Genomic DNA, 17644 nt, shown 5'->3' on the forward strand with positions numbered 1-17644 from the left:
GAAAAAGCCCAATCACCACTTGCACACAGACAGCGTTCCCCAGCAGGAGATTGACTGAGAATGCCATATAATTGTGCTGTTTTAAATCAGTAATAGTCCACCTTCTTCCTATTGTTCCCTATTATAAGTGTTAAAGTAAAATATCTGAATGAATATGACCAGAATATCACCAAGAGTGAATGATGAAATGGAGATATCATGGTTCTATTTTCAGGATTCTCATTACTTAAGGCCTGTTGTTGTGCCTTATGAGCAGTTTTTTAATCTTAAATACATTAAGATTAGCTTTATTATCCCTTAAGATGTCAATAAGCACATATTATATGAACTGTTTATATGTGATAAAGAAAAGAAACATGAGAATATCCATAATGATCTTTTAAAAAGCCTGTTGAATGAAGCCGAACTATGATCACCCCAAAGAATCATTAAACAATTAAATCTAATTGAATAGTTTGACTTCATTGGCTCATCCTCCTTTTCATTTAATATCTAAACACTATCATCACTTGGGAGGCAAAGCAGCTAAGCTTTGATCTTGAGTGGTAATGATGCACAGTTTTCGGCAGTAGGTGGCAGTATGACACTGCAGCAGCACTCTGTGCCCATTTGGCTTGCTTAAAAGGTACCCTGATGTATTTGTATATGTTAAATGGACTTTAGTGTATTGAATGCAGTCTACCCATCCTTGCAAACAGTCGCACACAAATAGATATATGGACCTGCGATGACTACTGCAATGAGATATAGCGAGAAGATCAATATTTATACTGCTGCATTGGTCTCTGTATTGAGATTGAATTTTCTCTTAAAGTCTGCGGTGCGGCGCCCATATAGGATGGCTTTAGAGAGCCATCTTAGACAGTGCTATCTTTTTTGGGGACCGTACCAACTGGCTGATTACATTTTGTGATGATGCTGCTTATGTACATGATGATATGAATGCTGAATTAAAGCCCATTCACACCAAGAATGATAACTATATTAGTCCCATAGCAGTGGACGATATCGTTCTGTTTATGCTAAGTGCTGGCTTGTCTGTTGCTTTAAGTGCTCGAGCTCGTTACTGCAGGATGGATTCTGATTGGCTGTCAGTGTTTTTGCCGTTCATCAGCTGGATAAAATCGTTCTGAAAGTGATTCCAATGATATAGGTTCTCTGCTAATCGTGAATATTGAGAAGGTTTTTTAGAACTATACATTTATCCTTATCTTTATAGTTATCGTCCTTAGTGTGAACGGGCGTTTGGATTAGACCGATAAACAAACAGATGGATAGACAGATCTTTCAAATATTACAAAATCTCCTGCCATTTTCAGCCTTTTTCAACCACTGAAGCCAGCTATAATTATTGTAGGCTGATAAATAGATTAGTTTTTGAAAGAGAAATTATTCTTCACTCAATTAAATGTAAGGTTAGTGAACTGTCAGCATTAGGGAGCTAGTCCAGTTTGATAATTGAATAGCTCTTGATTGTCTCTTTTAAAAGGACCCTGTTTATAGGCCAGCAGTAGAATAGGAAATTATTGAACACCTTTGGGGAAAAGATAAGAGGCAATGTCCCATTTTAATGAACCAATTGTGTTGGAGAAAATAAATAAATAATTCTCCTAAATATTGCATATTGCAACTGCCAGAAATATTAAGCGGCCTAGTCAGGAGGAGACAATAAGTTGTTTAAATGCATGGATTTTCTAAGGAAAACTTCATTATTTAGGCGTTGTGACAAGTTAATTAGCTAAATTTGAATTAGTTATAACTTATAAGTGTCAAAGTTGAGTTAAGGAAAGATGTTTGATGTCTGACAGCCCTGAATGAATCAGTAAAGTAGTCTACCTCCTTTGTTGAGCATCCTCAGATCATTAGAACTTACATTAGTGTTGCCTTTATGACTTTTAAGCCCATCATATAAGTGGAGGATTTTAGTATGGTTTTGGGGTAGCTAATAATTATTTGTTTTTGAAAGAAGTATGTTCACCAAGGCTTTATTTGATCAGCAGTAAAAATAGTAATACTGTGAAATGTTACTACAATTTAAAATAACTGTTTTCAATTTTAATATATTTTATTTTCAGCATCATTACTCAGTCTTCAGTGTCACATGATTCTTCAGAACTTCATTCTAATATGCTGATATGCTGCTCAAGAAACATCTCTTTTTTTTCTGGATTATTTGATGAACATAAAGTTCAAAAGAACAGCATTTATTTGAAATGGAAATCTTTTGTAACATTTTAATGTTTTTTTTTTAATCAATTAAAGCGTCCGTAATAGCAGAATTTAAATTTCTTTAAAAAAAAAAAGAGTATTCGTTCTGACCCCGAACTTTTAAAAACAGCAGTATATTTATGTATGTGTGTGTATGTATGTATGTGTGTGTGTATATATATATATATATATATATATATATATATATATATATATATAATATTACCATTTTCACACTAGAAAAGAATCTCCAAGGCAGAACTGTAGTTCTGTTTATGGCATGGTTTTAAATATCATTTCTGAGGATATTTCGTCAAGTCTGTTATCTTTGGATGTTGTATGAATATGCAAGTAAGGACAAAAACAATATGCCACAATATTCTTATATTACAGTACTCTGTGAATTACATAAGCTTGTGTGATTGTTTTTTATGCCGCACAATTGAATACAGAACACAAATGGACATGATATAAACACAAAGATAATGTGTCAAAACCATGTTACAAAAGTCATATAAAATGTGACAATGAAAAAATTACACATTCATTTCTCATGAAAAATCCAGCCAAACAACATGAAGACATCAAAAGATTACAGAGGCTTTATGAAGTTCCCAGAAACAATGCCTGGATAACCAAGGCTAAAAAAATAAAAATAAATAAAAAAACTCTTACATTTTGTTGAAGTGCAAAGATAAATGTCTGTAAAGTGATTTTTTTTAGAAAGTAAGAAAGTAATCTGTTATTTTATTATTGCACTCATGACAAAAGAGAGAAGTGAATAAAGAAGAGAAATGGCATGCTGAGCTATGCAGACATTGGGGGATTCTTCTCTGTTTTTCATCTGCCATTCCATCCAACTGTCTCATCTGCAGTTCTTCCTGAGCATTTAATGGGAATAGTTCTGCAATCATGTGGAGTGAATTAGTGAGCTTGTCACCAGCGGACCATTGAAGACACATTATACAGTAAAGCTCGTGCTGGGCCCTGGAACTGGACCAAACTCATTACGGAGAGAAGAGGACAGTCTTAGTTCCAGAATGAAGATTGGAACAGTCTCATACTCAGAAGCTGTCCTCATGAACATGTCCGCATGTGTTTGGAGCAGTTCATTAAAGGGTTAGTTCTGTCAAAAATTAAAATTCTGTCATTTACTCACCCTCGTGTTGTTCGCAAGACTTTCGTTTATCTTCGGAACACAAATGAAGATATTTTGAATAAAATCTGAGCCAGTTCTATACTCAATGTACTACTTTGACGCTTCAAAAAGTTCACAAAGAGAAGAGATTGTAAAACTAATCCATATGAATTAAGTGGTTTAGGAAAAATTTTCCGAAGAGATGAACAGATTAAATTTAGGCTTTTATTCACATATAAACATTGATCAGCGAACATAAACAGAAGCTCATCCAAACGTGCTGCTTAACACTCGAGAATGAACCTCATTGGTTCATTTTTGTCATAACTGATGTGAGTTGATGACTGTCTGTGCAGTGTGAATTGGCCTTAAACCGCTCAATTCAAATTGATTAGTTTTATGATCTCTTTTTGAACTTTCTGAAGCGTCAAAGTGTAGCTGTCAATGGAGGGAGGGATTTTATTAAAAAATATCTTCATTTGTGTTCCGAAGATGAATGAATTCTTACAGGTTACAGGTTGTACATTAATTAATGAGAGAATTGAAATTTTTGGGTGAACTAACCCTTTGATGTCAGCTGTAGAGGATTTGGATGCATAACAAACAAAGCTGTAGTAAAAATTTGTCAGCTGCTATGATTTTAATGGTTGCATGATAGACTTTTGTCAGCTATTGTAAGTAGTCTCTTCCTCTCTCAACATGCATTTTAGGTGCAATGGAGAGGGGGGGTGGGGGGTGGGGGGGTGTATGGTATAATTTTGTGTGGAGGGTGCGTACTGTCTTACAGCTGTTCCTGGTGTCCAAGGGCACTCCGTTTCTCGATGTCATCACCCCAGGACCCCTGCCAGCTGTTTACACTCTGGTTGTCATTCCAAATCATTCCAAATCATTAGGCAGCTCTCATCCAATCCTGAAGGTCTCTGAGGAAGTCAAATGTGCTGTGCCTTGTGCTATGACCTCCCGTTCACTGAAACTTCCCCACAAGACAAAGAGGGGATATTTGCTAATGTAGCCTATTTTTAAGTCAACTTTTAGTAACTATCATTAAGTTATAAATCATTTAGTTAAAAACCAGTAGGTAATGCAGTCATGTAATCTAATAAAGGTTACATAAATAATGCAAAATAATGTTTTACAATAAAATGTTGTAAAGACCATTGAGATGCTCTTGTGGGTGAACTTGGTGTTCAGCCTCCACATCTCAGGAGGACCATCTTGATTTCTCAGCAGGTAGAGGCTCAAACTGGGTCCTAATTACTGGGACAAAATTGTCATCCGTAATCAATTGCAAACTCACCGTCACATCCCTAATTCAGATATTAAATGGCCTCTTCTCAATTCTTAAAATGCATAAAATCAAATTTTCAATGACAAATAAATTGAAGTCACTTGTCGCCACTTAGTGGCATAACGATGTAATCAATACAATTGTTATCTGATGCGCCAAGTTCATTTCAAAAGGTGATTTGCTGTACTTTGGTCTCTACCGTAAACAGTGTTTATATTCTAACTATAAACTTTAATCCCAGTACTTCTGTGATCATTTTAATTTTTGTAACACAGAAATAACTATACTGTGTGGTTGTTTTAAAGACTGTGAAGCTGTTTCATAACTAACCCTAAATAGTAACTGCTCTCTCTGTCTCAGTGGCAATGCAAACGCAGATTTGAATGTTCAGGTGTGATTTTGTCAAAGGTGTTTGTATCGAGATGATCACAATATTTTAACGATTAATCGTGCAGCTCGAATCTGTTAAAGTTATCATTTAAAGTCAAGTGTTACTTAAGTTTCTCATAGATCTTTTGAAATGTCAACCCTTTTATAACATGCCAATGCTAAATTTGTAACAGGACTATGAGTTGTTTTCTTGTATCATTATTTTGGAGCAGTAAATGTTACGTCCTCAGAGTCGAGGTTAAAACAGAGCTTGTTTGCTGATTCACAAAGGGAATGGAGACACTTTGTGCATGTGGCACAAAAGAATTTGACTTTGAGGAGAAGGTCAGAGCTGAATTAAAGACAGCCACTCACTCAAGCAGCAGAAAAAAGGGTGTCATGGAAGACCAGCTATATCCGCTTAACATTAATGCGCTTCCTGCATGGAAATGCTTATTGCTATTCTCTTTGATATTCTGAAAATGGTGATTAAATTTTTATTGTCCAAATTAGAATTTTAATTTAAAACATACGATCAAAAGACTCAATTTCTATGGCCCGCCAGCAGAAGTAATCCTTGATGGCCTTGCACTGTGGCATCAGGGACTTGCCCTTACTTTGAGCTCAATCGAGACGTGACTTTCCTCTTCACAACTCGTTCTTTCATTCGTTACTACTTTTGTTTCTCACACACTTTCTCAGAAAGTCTTTTATACACAGCTGCTACATTTGATCTCATGTGACTATAGTTTTATGTTAAAATCTCAAATCAAATCCCACTATCTGTTCATTGACCATCTGACACATGATTCATTTTTTCACGCTGGAAAATGCTTTCTCAAGCTGGAAAACTAATCAGTTTGGCTGACTTTACACAACTTTTGGAGTAAAAGCAGATTTGTATTGTTTCATGTGTTTACAAGGCACCAGTGCTTTTGAGAATGAACTGATCACCGGATGTCTTCACGTTTTGCAGGTTAGTGTTCTCAAATATGTGAGAAAAAATCAGTTTTGTTTGGGGCACTTGGTAGCAAGTTACTGAGCGGAACTTCATTCATTCGTTCATTTATTTATTTATAATACAAAAAAATTGAATTAAATATATATATATTTTTCATTTACGTTTGTTATTTTCTTTCTTTATTTGTATTTATTTTAGTATTTTTATTTTTTATTATTTCCTGAAATTGATCAAATGACTCTCTGCACATTTTTTTTCCCACTGATGTCCATTGATTGCAGAAAATAACTGTTTTTGCAGAAAATTCCACTTTTTCCCCTTTCTGGTCTGTTCTCATACTTTTTGATAAACCTGCCCTTAACACATACAACTACAGTGATCTTTGGTTGGTACGTGGTAGCTGTTTAAATGGGAGGTTCATGAGCTAAAATGTGGACCCATGGCTGTGTGAGACTAATGTAGCTGAAGGTATTAATCTGTTTGGATAAAATGGAGGGGTCATGTGAGAGGGGTCACGATGAAACAGACCTGTAATCAAGCACATTACCTGCCTAATTACCCTCATAATCTACAAGACGAGAGACCAGAGTGTGGCACGCTGACCTTCACACCTACATAAACACACGCTTGTGTTCATACAGTTACATTTATATTGGGCAATGTGTTGAATTGTACCTGCACGGACAATTATAGACTTCTGCCTCTCTGTAATAGAACAATGGAGCAATTTACTGAGGTTTTATGATATAATCTTCATTGTTTTGTTAGCTGTGCAGCTTTAATTGTGGAATATTTCGTCTGGTTAATTGGAATGTGAGGAACACAAGCAGTCTGTGGATGTTGCATTGTAAGGGCACATCTGAGCTGGGCTCTGTAGAGCTGGATGTTGGGGATTGTGTGGAAACCGCCTGTGGGAGTTGCAGCTGATTAGTGCAGGAAGTGCAGCCAGCAGCGGCCTGGGTTAATGAGAGGAGATAAATTAACAGGCCAGGCGTATATCAGCTTTATTGAACAAACTCCCACCATTACAAAGGATTTGTTTTGCAATAACTTCCCCAAGATGAGTCAAATGAGCAAGCCTGGGATGCTGGTGATTGAGTCCAAGCAAATGTTTTCGATTGCTTGTTAAAATGATTCTCTGATGGGGTTGGATCGAAATCAAAATTTGGTTTTCGGTATGATACAAGCCCTCTGGTACGTCAGCATCACTTTACAGAATTGGTGTCTGGGAAACAAATAAAAAGCCTCTAAAAAAAAAAAACCATTCGCTAGGATGACTGTTAATCTGCACACTGATTACATGATATAACTTTCTCCTTAGCTTATGTAAACCTAATAAAAATTTGTAATTTTAGATGAAAATCAGACACATAGCAACACATTCCCTGTCAGGTACTGAAATTGGCAAAATGCATTTATAGAAGGGCTGAGGATTGATACAGATTTCTAAATTCACAAGCTTTCGCTAGTGAATCCTATTTACAAGCCTTCAGTTAGATTCATTTGGTCCTATTTCAGTTGTCAATTTTTCTTACATATGAAATTGTCTCTCAGCCAACACTGTCAAGTTAGCTTATTAAAATATTGTAATTTATTAAATCCATCACTGAAACTAATAAAAACTTTATGTTGATTCAGTAACCATCTTCAATCATTAAAGGATCCATCAAATGTTAACTCTCGAGTTTGTAATTCTTTTGGAGTGAGTCATTAAAAGCACCAGCTGATATGAATCATTTGTTCTTGAATGAAACTGCACTGGTTTTGCTATATAATTATTTTCAGCCCTATTTGGTCTGTATAAAAGGAAAGAACATTCAGTGTGTCTGTGTGTCTATTTCTGTATATGAAAGCTGTTTGCTCTCACATATGAATATTGAAATACAGCATCTACTCTGATTCAGTTCTCTTGATGCCTCTTCAATAAAAAGTAACATTTGACCTTGTGATCATTTCACAAACTCTCCCAAATCCCCACTCCCCACATTGACTCAAACAAGGCCTTTGCACTGATATTGATGAGTAAATATGTGTTATTGGTCTAGAGCAGAACCACTGACAGCAAACAGGGCTTCGGTGTTCTGAACTGTCTTGTGCTATGTTTAATGTGTATACAGACTGGCTAATCAGGCATTCGCACCATGCAGGGTTATTTGTGTTAATGACATCTGTAAACTGTGCCTTTTTCTATCTTGGAGCGTCAGCATCCTTGTCCGACATAGAGCTGTTCTCTCTCTGCGGCAAACACAGTGGCGGGTAGCGCAAAACGAAATGGGCTGTAAATTATGAGCCGTCTGTTAGGTAATGATGAAGCTCTGCAGGGCATTCGGCACAATTACAGTTGAAGTGGAGGGCCACTGTTGGCTCATTGTTTACAGATATTGATACACGCAAATTGCCCTATGACCTCAACATGTCTCGGGCCTGTCTTGATTGTGATGGTGCATAGGCGGCATTGCCTCTACCTTGGCGACTTGGTGTTTGAACTGACCGTTGCCCAGAATATATCCTAGGTAAGAAGTTTCTTGCTGTGCAATGGCCATATTTGGTTATATGAATCCTGATCTTTTCAGAGGATTTCTGCTTAAGTTCTATGCGGATTTGTGTTTAAACATTGATCTGATTAGCTTTCATTTGCAGTATGTTCTGTCAAAGAGCCCATGCTGCTCTTAAATTAGTTCATCACACATCACTGACAGAAGTGGGATAGAGAGGCCCTTGATGACTAGTAAGGTTCTAATTTGAATCACTTTGCTGGTGTAGATAAATGCTTATTGAAGACTAAAAATTAACTGTTTAATGTTATTTTTTTGTATTATTTTTCTTTATTCATTTTCATAATCATTTCATAATGTATTTTGTGAAGTCAGAGTATGTTGTAGCCTACATGTGTGCTGAGCAGGGAGCTGGAAGAGCTATATTTTGCATACAAGTATGTGTGCAATGCAACGTTCACTGAGCAGAGATGTTCCAATGATGATGATATGTACATAAATGTGTACAGTTGGTATGTTCTTTACAAGGAAAGGAATGTTTTTCAACTGATGCAAATGTACCAGTAATGTATACACCGAGAAATAGTTTCTTAATATGGAAAGTGGCTCGATGGTGTTTTAAGCCCCCAATGGCTCCTTAGAGACAGCTAACCCTACCCTCAACCTTAAACCTACCCATCCCCTCGCTGCCTGGAAGGCGCCGTTGGGGGCATAAAACACCAAACACCTGGAAAGTGGATTGTACCATGTGTAAGCATGAGGTATACGTTCCATTTTTAAACATAAGCAACATTTTTTTTCTACCTCACAAGGAAGTTGTAAGTCCCAGAGTGGTGTATATAAGCTCAATCTTACTGTACCACCTCAGAGAAACATAGAGGCATGATGGGGTGAGAGGAAGGAGAAACATAGAGTCATGATGGGGTGAGGGAATAGAGAAATGGGGAACAGAGAAATCTGGAATGAATCTGGAAACTATTCTGCTATGCCTGTTTCTGATACATGTATAAAAATAATAAATAATAAATCTCTTGGCAAAATATTTGGTGTAGCTTCCGTGATTCAACCATAATGGGGGAAAGCATGATTTTCAAATCTACACTTATGTTGTTTTTATGATCTTTAATTTTTTTTTGTCTTGCTAAGCCTAAGAATGTTTTGCAGTCCCCCCCCCAAAAAAACAAACAAACAAACAAAACAAAAAAACAACAACACAGAATTATTCATCCTTGACAGAACTGTCACTTAAATAATTGGATTGCGGGTTCAAGTGCTTGGATTTAAACCAAACTGTGCCTGGGGTGTGTTTACCTTTGCCAGAATTCCATGCTCCGTAATCAGCGTCACCGCTGATGTCCATCGCTCTGTTGCAAGTTTATTTCAGCCCGGACTCTTCCCTCCAGCCAGCATATGCTTGGCAAGGCCACCGTTACAGCTCAGGCTCCAAACAAGCTCTGGAAAAACACAGGATAAGAAAATTTTATTGAATTAACCTTCCACCTCCATTGGTGGGTCCTGTTTGATGAATCAGTGATGGACTGGTTTCTTGCCTGTGCTTTGTTTTAATTAAACATCTAAATGTTTACAGCAAGTCTCAACTAGCTGCTGTAGTTGCATTTTAAGGTTCCTTGATGTCTTTGCATGTCCGTGGGTTGGTTGGACATGTTACTAGATTGTCTTTTGTTTAATCCTAGAACAACTTTCCTGTCAAACTAACTTGGGTTCCTAACCCAACTTTTCCACATTTGCCAGGCAGTTTTATCCAAAGCATCTTGCAGTGCATGTTTTTGCCCACTTATGTTAAACTTGCATAACCCTAACCCTAACCCTAACCCTAACCCTTACCCTAACCCTATAATCTTAACCCTAAAATATAATTGGCATGGATGTTGTTTTGTGGATGGCTGCCAAGGGGGCGCTAGTGGGTCTGCAGAAAATATGAAGAAAAATTAACCCCTGAATCCTTTTCTTTACCTTTAGAGTTTTTAAACTTTAAAAACTTGTTTTAGTTGTTTGCATTTTGTCAACAAATTTGTACACAATTTCTACAGTAAGATCTATTTAATTTTTGCATTTGAATATTGACTAGTGCTGCACGAAATATCATTTCAGGATTGACATTGCGATGTGCATATCCATGATAGTCACAGGATGTGCGATGTCAAGTAGGGATCATAGTTTATCCATGATCCGTACAGAGACAGACCAGGCTCCACGGTTCAGAACGCATGCGATTCACAAATTAATTGCAAAGTTTAACCATCATAGAATAAAAGTTTATCAGTTGCACGTGTTTAATTCCTGTCAGTTTAAACATTTAAGCGAGTTTAAAGCATTCAAGACCAAGAAGACGCGAAAGAGACCTCGGATTAGTTTTCTGTGCACACAAAGTGCTAAATGCCGTCTTGGAAAGTATCCTCAAAAACACATTTGTTTGTCTTAAGTGAGTGTAAACAACTGAGAAAGGAAATTGATGCATATCATTATATTAGATCTGTGCATTAGGTCTTAGTGAAAAGGGACTAATATACCTGCTACCATCTGTCATCAATGTTAATTAAATTACAAAGAGAAAATCACATTTGTAGCTTTAAGAAACATTAATTATATTTAATTTTTACAGTGAAGACTATGCAGTTTTATTTGACATTTATTTTCTATGCAGATGCATTCCCCTACAAAATCACCCCAATCATTCTAGAATGATTAATTCCTTCCAAAAAGAGCTATTTGTCACCTGATGAAATGTTATTGTCGCAATCTATATCGGACAAAATATCAAACAAAATATCACAATGTCAGTTTAATATCGTGCAGCCTTGCTAAAAACCAACATGAAAAAGAATCGTAATAAGATGGTGATCCTGCCTGAAAATTTGTGATACATTATAGCCGTATTGCCCATTCTTACTCTAAACTCTTAAGCTGACAGTGTGAACGTGAATTAGAAAGGCCATGGCAAATGAGCTCCTTGGCTGGACAGAAGGATGATGTCGCTTTTCTTTTTGGCCCAGAGTCAGTGCACTACTGCTGGAGAGACAGATGTGCTTTCTGCAGGGCAGCTCATCAACATGAAGGAGCACAGTGCAGAGAACTTCCCGTCAGTGACCTCCGCAATCCATCGCTTTCACCCAGCCTGCGCCCATCCCGGTTAAATGGACCATAGATCTGTATGCGGGTTAACGGAGGAATCTCTCTGATTGCCGCTGTACCCCAGAGAGGACTAATTGAGCCCTTGCTGCTGGACATTTAATATGCTTAACAAGCTGAGGTGATGCTCTCTGATTAATGCGTGCGCGCGCGCTTTTGTTAACGACGCTTGTTCTGAAGTAATGAGCAGGGTTAGTTCTGACGTAACACATGTGGTTGAGTTAGAGAGATGATTTCCGGATGGGTGTGTGCATGGCGTGTTCGTGTCCGTCTGCAAGTGCGTATGTGCCTGCCTTGCGGGACACACGCTGACAGATCAAGAGAATGGGTCATCTGACAGATAAGTGGGGCTCCTTTGGACACGGTGCTGGGAATCGGAATTATCTATCTGAAGTGCATTTGCTGCGCACTGGCACATCATTTGTTCCAGCTGGATTAGATCTACCTTTTAAGAGCCTTTAAGAATATAAAATGGTGTCTGTTTAGCCTCTTTACAAAAATGGTCAATTTTTGGGATGTCTGGTTCAAAACCAGCCTGTGTCTGGACTGCTTTTAATGGTGGCTGTACTGTATTTATTTGTGTGCATTTTCTCAAAATGTTTAGGGCCGTTAAACCACTCTAGATTTTAGCTATTAATGGGACGGTAGAGAGTGTCTTCACCCCATTTTAGAACTTCCTGCTACACTTTCAATGATTCCTCAGTGTCATCCTCAAATACAAAGCCTGATTGGATACTTCACACACACTTTCACCTCCTTGATATTAATTGTCACCCAGATCATTTGGGCTCATGGTGGCTGAACATGTACAGAACAGATGGGCCCTTCAGAACGGCTCCTCAGCAGTTCTCATATCGGGCATTTGGAAATTACCTATTCACTCGTCCAACTGAGCCCTGGTTAAATGGGGGCTCTGGAACTGCACTCCATTGGTGTACTAGGCTTTGTTTTCCCACAAGCTGGCCTGAATTCACTGGGCCAGTGCCTAGATTATATCAGAATGGCAATAGTCCATGAAAGAGGCCCGTAATATGACACAGTCTCAGACTGAATGATCCTTGATGCTCCTAATTCGCAGAACGCAGACATATCCGAAAGAAAGGCACGTAAGGGTTGATGTTCCACAGCTGAGATTTATTATGACGTGCTTCTTGCTCGCTATTCAGCTTCGCTGTACAGATTTATTTAATGAAAAGATGAGCATAAAGGTTCAATCTGATTTCAATCACACTTCCTTGCCATTATTGGAAGCGAAAATAATTTTTCTCTCAGTTCTTGTAGAGTTTCATCAAAGGTGCTGATTTGCTGTAAATTGAATGGCTCTCTAATTGTTCAGCTGAACAACTTGACATGCCAGCCTTGTCCGTCTCTATGATGCATTCTTACTGATTCTGACAGGTCATCAACATGAAGCTTCAGGCATTGTGACCCTATTATGTAGTGGGTGTATTCATGCCAGGCCAAAAGAGGAGAATGAAGGAGATTCTGTGTCAGTCCCTGTATTAAATCTAGAAGCGACCCGGGTATTGAAGCCATTAAACCACACCACAGCACCCAGTCAGCCTAAATAACATTCTTTACAATCTATTTATTGCCACCACAAAACCAAATTGGATCGCTTTCTTTATAATTGCTGCAACTGAGGAAAACGCATGGAATTAAGCACCGTTCTCGAGTTGTTGTTCAATTTACAATCGATAGGCTTATTTAAACTTCCTACAAGTTTACGACTCCTGTTGTTTCAGACGCTTTTGAATTGCTTTTATGTTGTGACAGGGTGACAGTCTCATCTCGCATTGACCCATTGATGCTGGAAGTTTATGTCCGGTATAAAAATATGCCCATAATGGAGAACAGATGGCCTCATGTGGACCGAAGTTACCTCATGAGAGCTACGCTAAAGGTGAATGAGATCTTCAGAGGGTGGCAATCTAGATTCCCTGCTAAAGATGTCAGGTTTTGTTGTTGTTGTTTTTTTTATGCTTATTTCTGTTGGCAGTGTCGGAGGTGGGATGGATATGGAATACCAAATGACCACTGCGCAGTGTGTAAGATGGAAAGACATCTGTGTATGATGGAACTCCTGGCGTGAGGGAAATGAAAGTTTGGGTAATGTAGTTATCTTCTGACAACATGCTTTGTCAGTCAGCGTTCACTGCCATGAGCAACAGAGGTGGTCCGGACGCATGGAGCAGGTGGGCCGGGAGTTATATGACTCAAAGAAACGAGAAACAATGCCATACGTTAAGATTAGGTCCTCACATGCCTGTCAAATCAGTATTTCTTGCTTTATTTCTGCGGTCACACGTCAGGAGGTGGGTGAAGAAAGATATCTATTTTGCTTTCTGACAATGTTGTGCTGAAAGAAAAATGAAAAGGATGACAGTAATGTTTGTGTGGAAGACAACCCCCTCCTGTAGACCTGTCCACCTCACGCTGCTCCTTGAGCCATTCAGACCTGCCAATTTAGCGAAATGAAGGGTTGTCCAAAAAAACAACAACGAGAAACTAGTGCATGGGGTGTGATTTGTGGAAGGATGGGTAGATGTAGGTCATTTTTAGGGGAGACGACTTTGGCTGCATGGCAGATAGCTTCATTTGTGAGGTAAAGCACTCCATGAGGAGCTGATCAAATGTGGCAATAATATGCAGGAAGAATGAAGAGATTACTGGATACCTGAGTGGAACAAATGCTGTCTTTGATATGTGATTGTATAACAGAACAGTGGGACTCATGTACAGATAAAACTCTCTCCTGAGACCGTGGTTAAAAGGGAATGGATGCAGTGATTGGTGTGTCTATCTTTGGTATTTTTGTTGTTCTTAAACCCCCTATTAAGTCCCCTGACATATGTCAGCCACAGCGATATTAAACGGAGCCATATGGTTTTAAAAAGTATTCTAAATTGTAAGATTATCAGCATAGAAATACGACTTTCAGTGTCAACAGCTAACTTTTTTGACAATACCTGAATACAAATTTCTGTAATACTCTCCTAGTCTATACAAATTGTCAACCATTTTCTTCACCTGCTTTTTTCATGTACTATATAACTGGCATATCTGAATTAATTATATAAGAATTGAAAGCTTCTGCATTATAACTGCATATAATGCATCCTAAGCCATGCACAGACACTGTCTGTGTAAACATTATGATTATATTGCATATTTTTGTGTACACAATTTTTATAAAGACACTTGGTTAAAGAAAAGACAGAACTCAGGGTGAATTAAAAGTTTATGCTGCATCTATCAGTGTTCTTGGTGGTTCTGTGTGCGTTAAGCTGCTAAATTAATCCTTATTCTGAGTCAAAGTTTGTAGTTTCAACTCTGCTAAATTGGCTTTATACAATTTTTAATGCATTATTCACTTGGCAGCCATTGTCATGTAATTATCTAGACAGTTCAAATAAAGTAACATAAGAATGGTTTATTATGAGGTTTGATGTAATTCCATTTAAATAATGTTGTCACAACACTGTGACTTTACTGTGACTGTGAATATTTTGGATTTAGACGGTAGATTACGAGATTTACATTTTAAGAGGAACACATTTGATGCACTAAGATCCTATCCATTGTATATTTTTACCTTTTCTTTAATTCACAGACTACTCTGCGTGCCATCTTTTTGTGTATGTACCGTGTATATTATTATATGTACCATTATGAAAAGACAATAATCAAATTACTCAAGTTTTCATTTTTTACTGATTAGTTTAGTTGTTGCTGTATTAGTGTAGCTAAATAATGTTCAAACCAAGTTAAAGCAAAAGTAGTGTTGATTATCTGAAACTGATTTAACTAATAAAATAAATATAATAGCTTAGAAAATAAATATATTGACATGTCCAAAACAGCTGTGTTAACTTATCCAACATCCTTGCTATAAAAGCATAGCAACATCCTTGAGAAAAAATTCATTTGAATGCAATGATCAGTAATTTTTAGCAGGCAGAGAAAAAATAATTTGGCATCTGTAAAAATTAAAACCAAAAGACCTTTTGGTTTGAAAATCACTTGCAAATTGAAAGGGGTAGGCTAGAGAGAACTTTATTGAACATGTGCCGAGTAAGTTTTATCACTCTGGCTTATTTGTTATTGGAGTAATTAAGTGTGTTTAATTGTTCTTTGTCTCCCCAGATGTTCAAGGAAAATAAGAGCATTGAAAGATGTTCCTATAAAAATGTTGTACTTTAATTGTAATCTTCATCACTTTAATCTTTCGGCGCCTGTGGACTTAAGAAACTATGGTCACCATGGAAAAAAAAAGTATGATGTGAAACCCTATCCCCCACATATCCTTTGGTAATTTATTGTTGGATTTAGAGCTGTGCTGGGTTTAATTGCATACCTATTAATCAGACGGATGGTGTGAAATTGATCTAAATAAAGCTAATGATGTCATCCTTTTCACCATAAACAAGGGCAGGCGGGCTCATGCGTAAAGCTGTCTTATCTTTCTGCAATTAGTCACACATAACCATGGAGGAACAATGTTTTGGGGGGCAGAAATTAAACACTATAATAAAATAATAATTACCACAGCTGATATCTTTGATTAATGGCAGTCTAGGGCTGCAACGGACATTGCAATATTTCGTTTTTCTACAATATATATTGTGATATGAAAGGTGTTTCACCAGCTGACTTAAATAGCTCTATTTGGAAAGAATTAATCATTCTAGAATGACTGAGGTGATTTTGTTGGGGTGGGAATCTGCATCGAAAATAAACAAATTACAAGTAGGGCTGGGCGGTATGGTTCTTTCACATCTTATTGCGCTTGATTCCCATTGTGTGGAGTATTCATGTAAACACAGTCGGTTATGTCTCAAGTGAAAGTAAACAGATCAGTATAATGGATCTGTGCGTTTGGTCTTAAAGTGACAGCAGCCTAATATACCTACCTGCTGCTCTGTGTCATTAATGTGAATCAAACAAAGGAGAAAATTACTGCTCGATGGTATTTTAAGCCCCCAATGGCTCCTTAGAGGCAGCTAACCCTACCCTCAGCCTTAAACCTACCCATCCCCTCGCTGCCTGGAAGGTGCCGTTGGGGGCTTAAAACACCAAACACCAAAATTACTTGCTTCTCTTGACTGAATAACTGTTTTTTTTTTTAGCTTTAATAAGAATACATTTAAATATTTAATTAATATAGTGAAGACTATTTCATTTTTTACATTTAGTAAATTTCTGTACTAATTCTAACTACATGTTAAATAAACTTATTGTACCTGAACAACTTCATTTGTATAATTCATATTTTTGTTATATTGTATTTATCCTGTTGTTTGCAATTTGTTTCTTTTTTCTTTGTTTTAATAACAGAAATGAGATAAAATAACACAATAATTATATTGTTATCCTGAAATAGATTTCTTATAAATACCAATGAAATAAACTGTTCTTTGTTTTTGGGAATTGCAATTTAAAGGTATTGTTGTAAGTTATTGTAAGACCTGAAAGATTATATGCGGTATTTGTATACCTATTTAAGTTGTAATAATATTATTTTGTGAAATAAGGGGCAGGATTAAATAAGCTATTTGCTTCCGCCTGCTCCTTCTCGAACTAATCCTTTTATTTTTTATATTTTTATATTTTTTTCAGGTAGGTCTAACATGAGTTAAAACATGTGCAAATGATAAACTTTCACTCTATGCTGGTTAAACCTTACATTTAATCCGAGAATCACGTGTATTTAAAAGCGTAGTGCGTGGTCTGTACGGATCACAGATAAACTACGATCCCTAGACTTGACATTGCGATATCAATGCTAAAACGATTTATGGTGCAGCAGTCTGAAAATGTCTCCTTTGCACTGGCAAGAATTGTGCTCAGATTAATTTTCCTTTTATATCTTTTGTTATACTGTTTGCAGTAATGAATGAATGGACATTTGCCAGCACAGTGCTAATGATCTCCAAGCCATAATTGCTCTAATTGCTTTACTCATAAATAGAGTCCCTTGCCACTGGAAACTATCATTCAAATATATGGTTTTATGATTGAATCTTGTCAAGAGG

General features: G+C 37.2%; 1 long non-coding RNA gene across 1 annotated transcript in view; it reads left to right on the forward strand.

Annotated features, from left to right (window-relative positions):
- LOC307171133 overlaps positions 1-14662 on the forward strand; it is a 29232-nt gene extending 14570 nt beyond the window's left edge. Inside the window, exons 3-4 of the long non-coding RNA XR_013823505.1 lie at positions 13386-13512; positions 13609-14662. This is a non-coding gene — a long non-coding RNA (uncharacterized lncRNA). The remainder of the gene's footprint in view (positions 1-13385; positions 13513-13608) is intronic.
- Positions 14663-17644: the final 2982 nt, after the last annotated feature.

The sequence above is a fragment of the Squalius cephalus genome (assembly GCF_949319135.1).
Source record: "Squalius cephalus genome assembly, chromosome: 14".
NCBI classification, from domain to species: Eukaryota; Metazoa; Chordata; class Actinopteri; order Cypriniformes; family Leuciscidae; genus Squalius; species Squalius cephalus.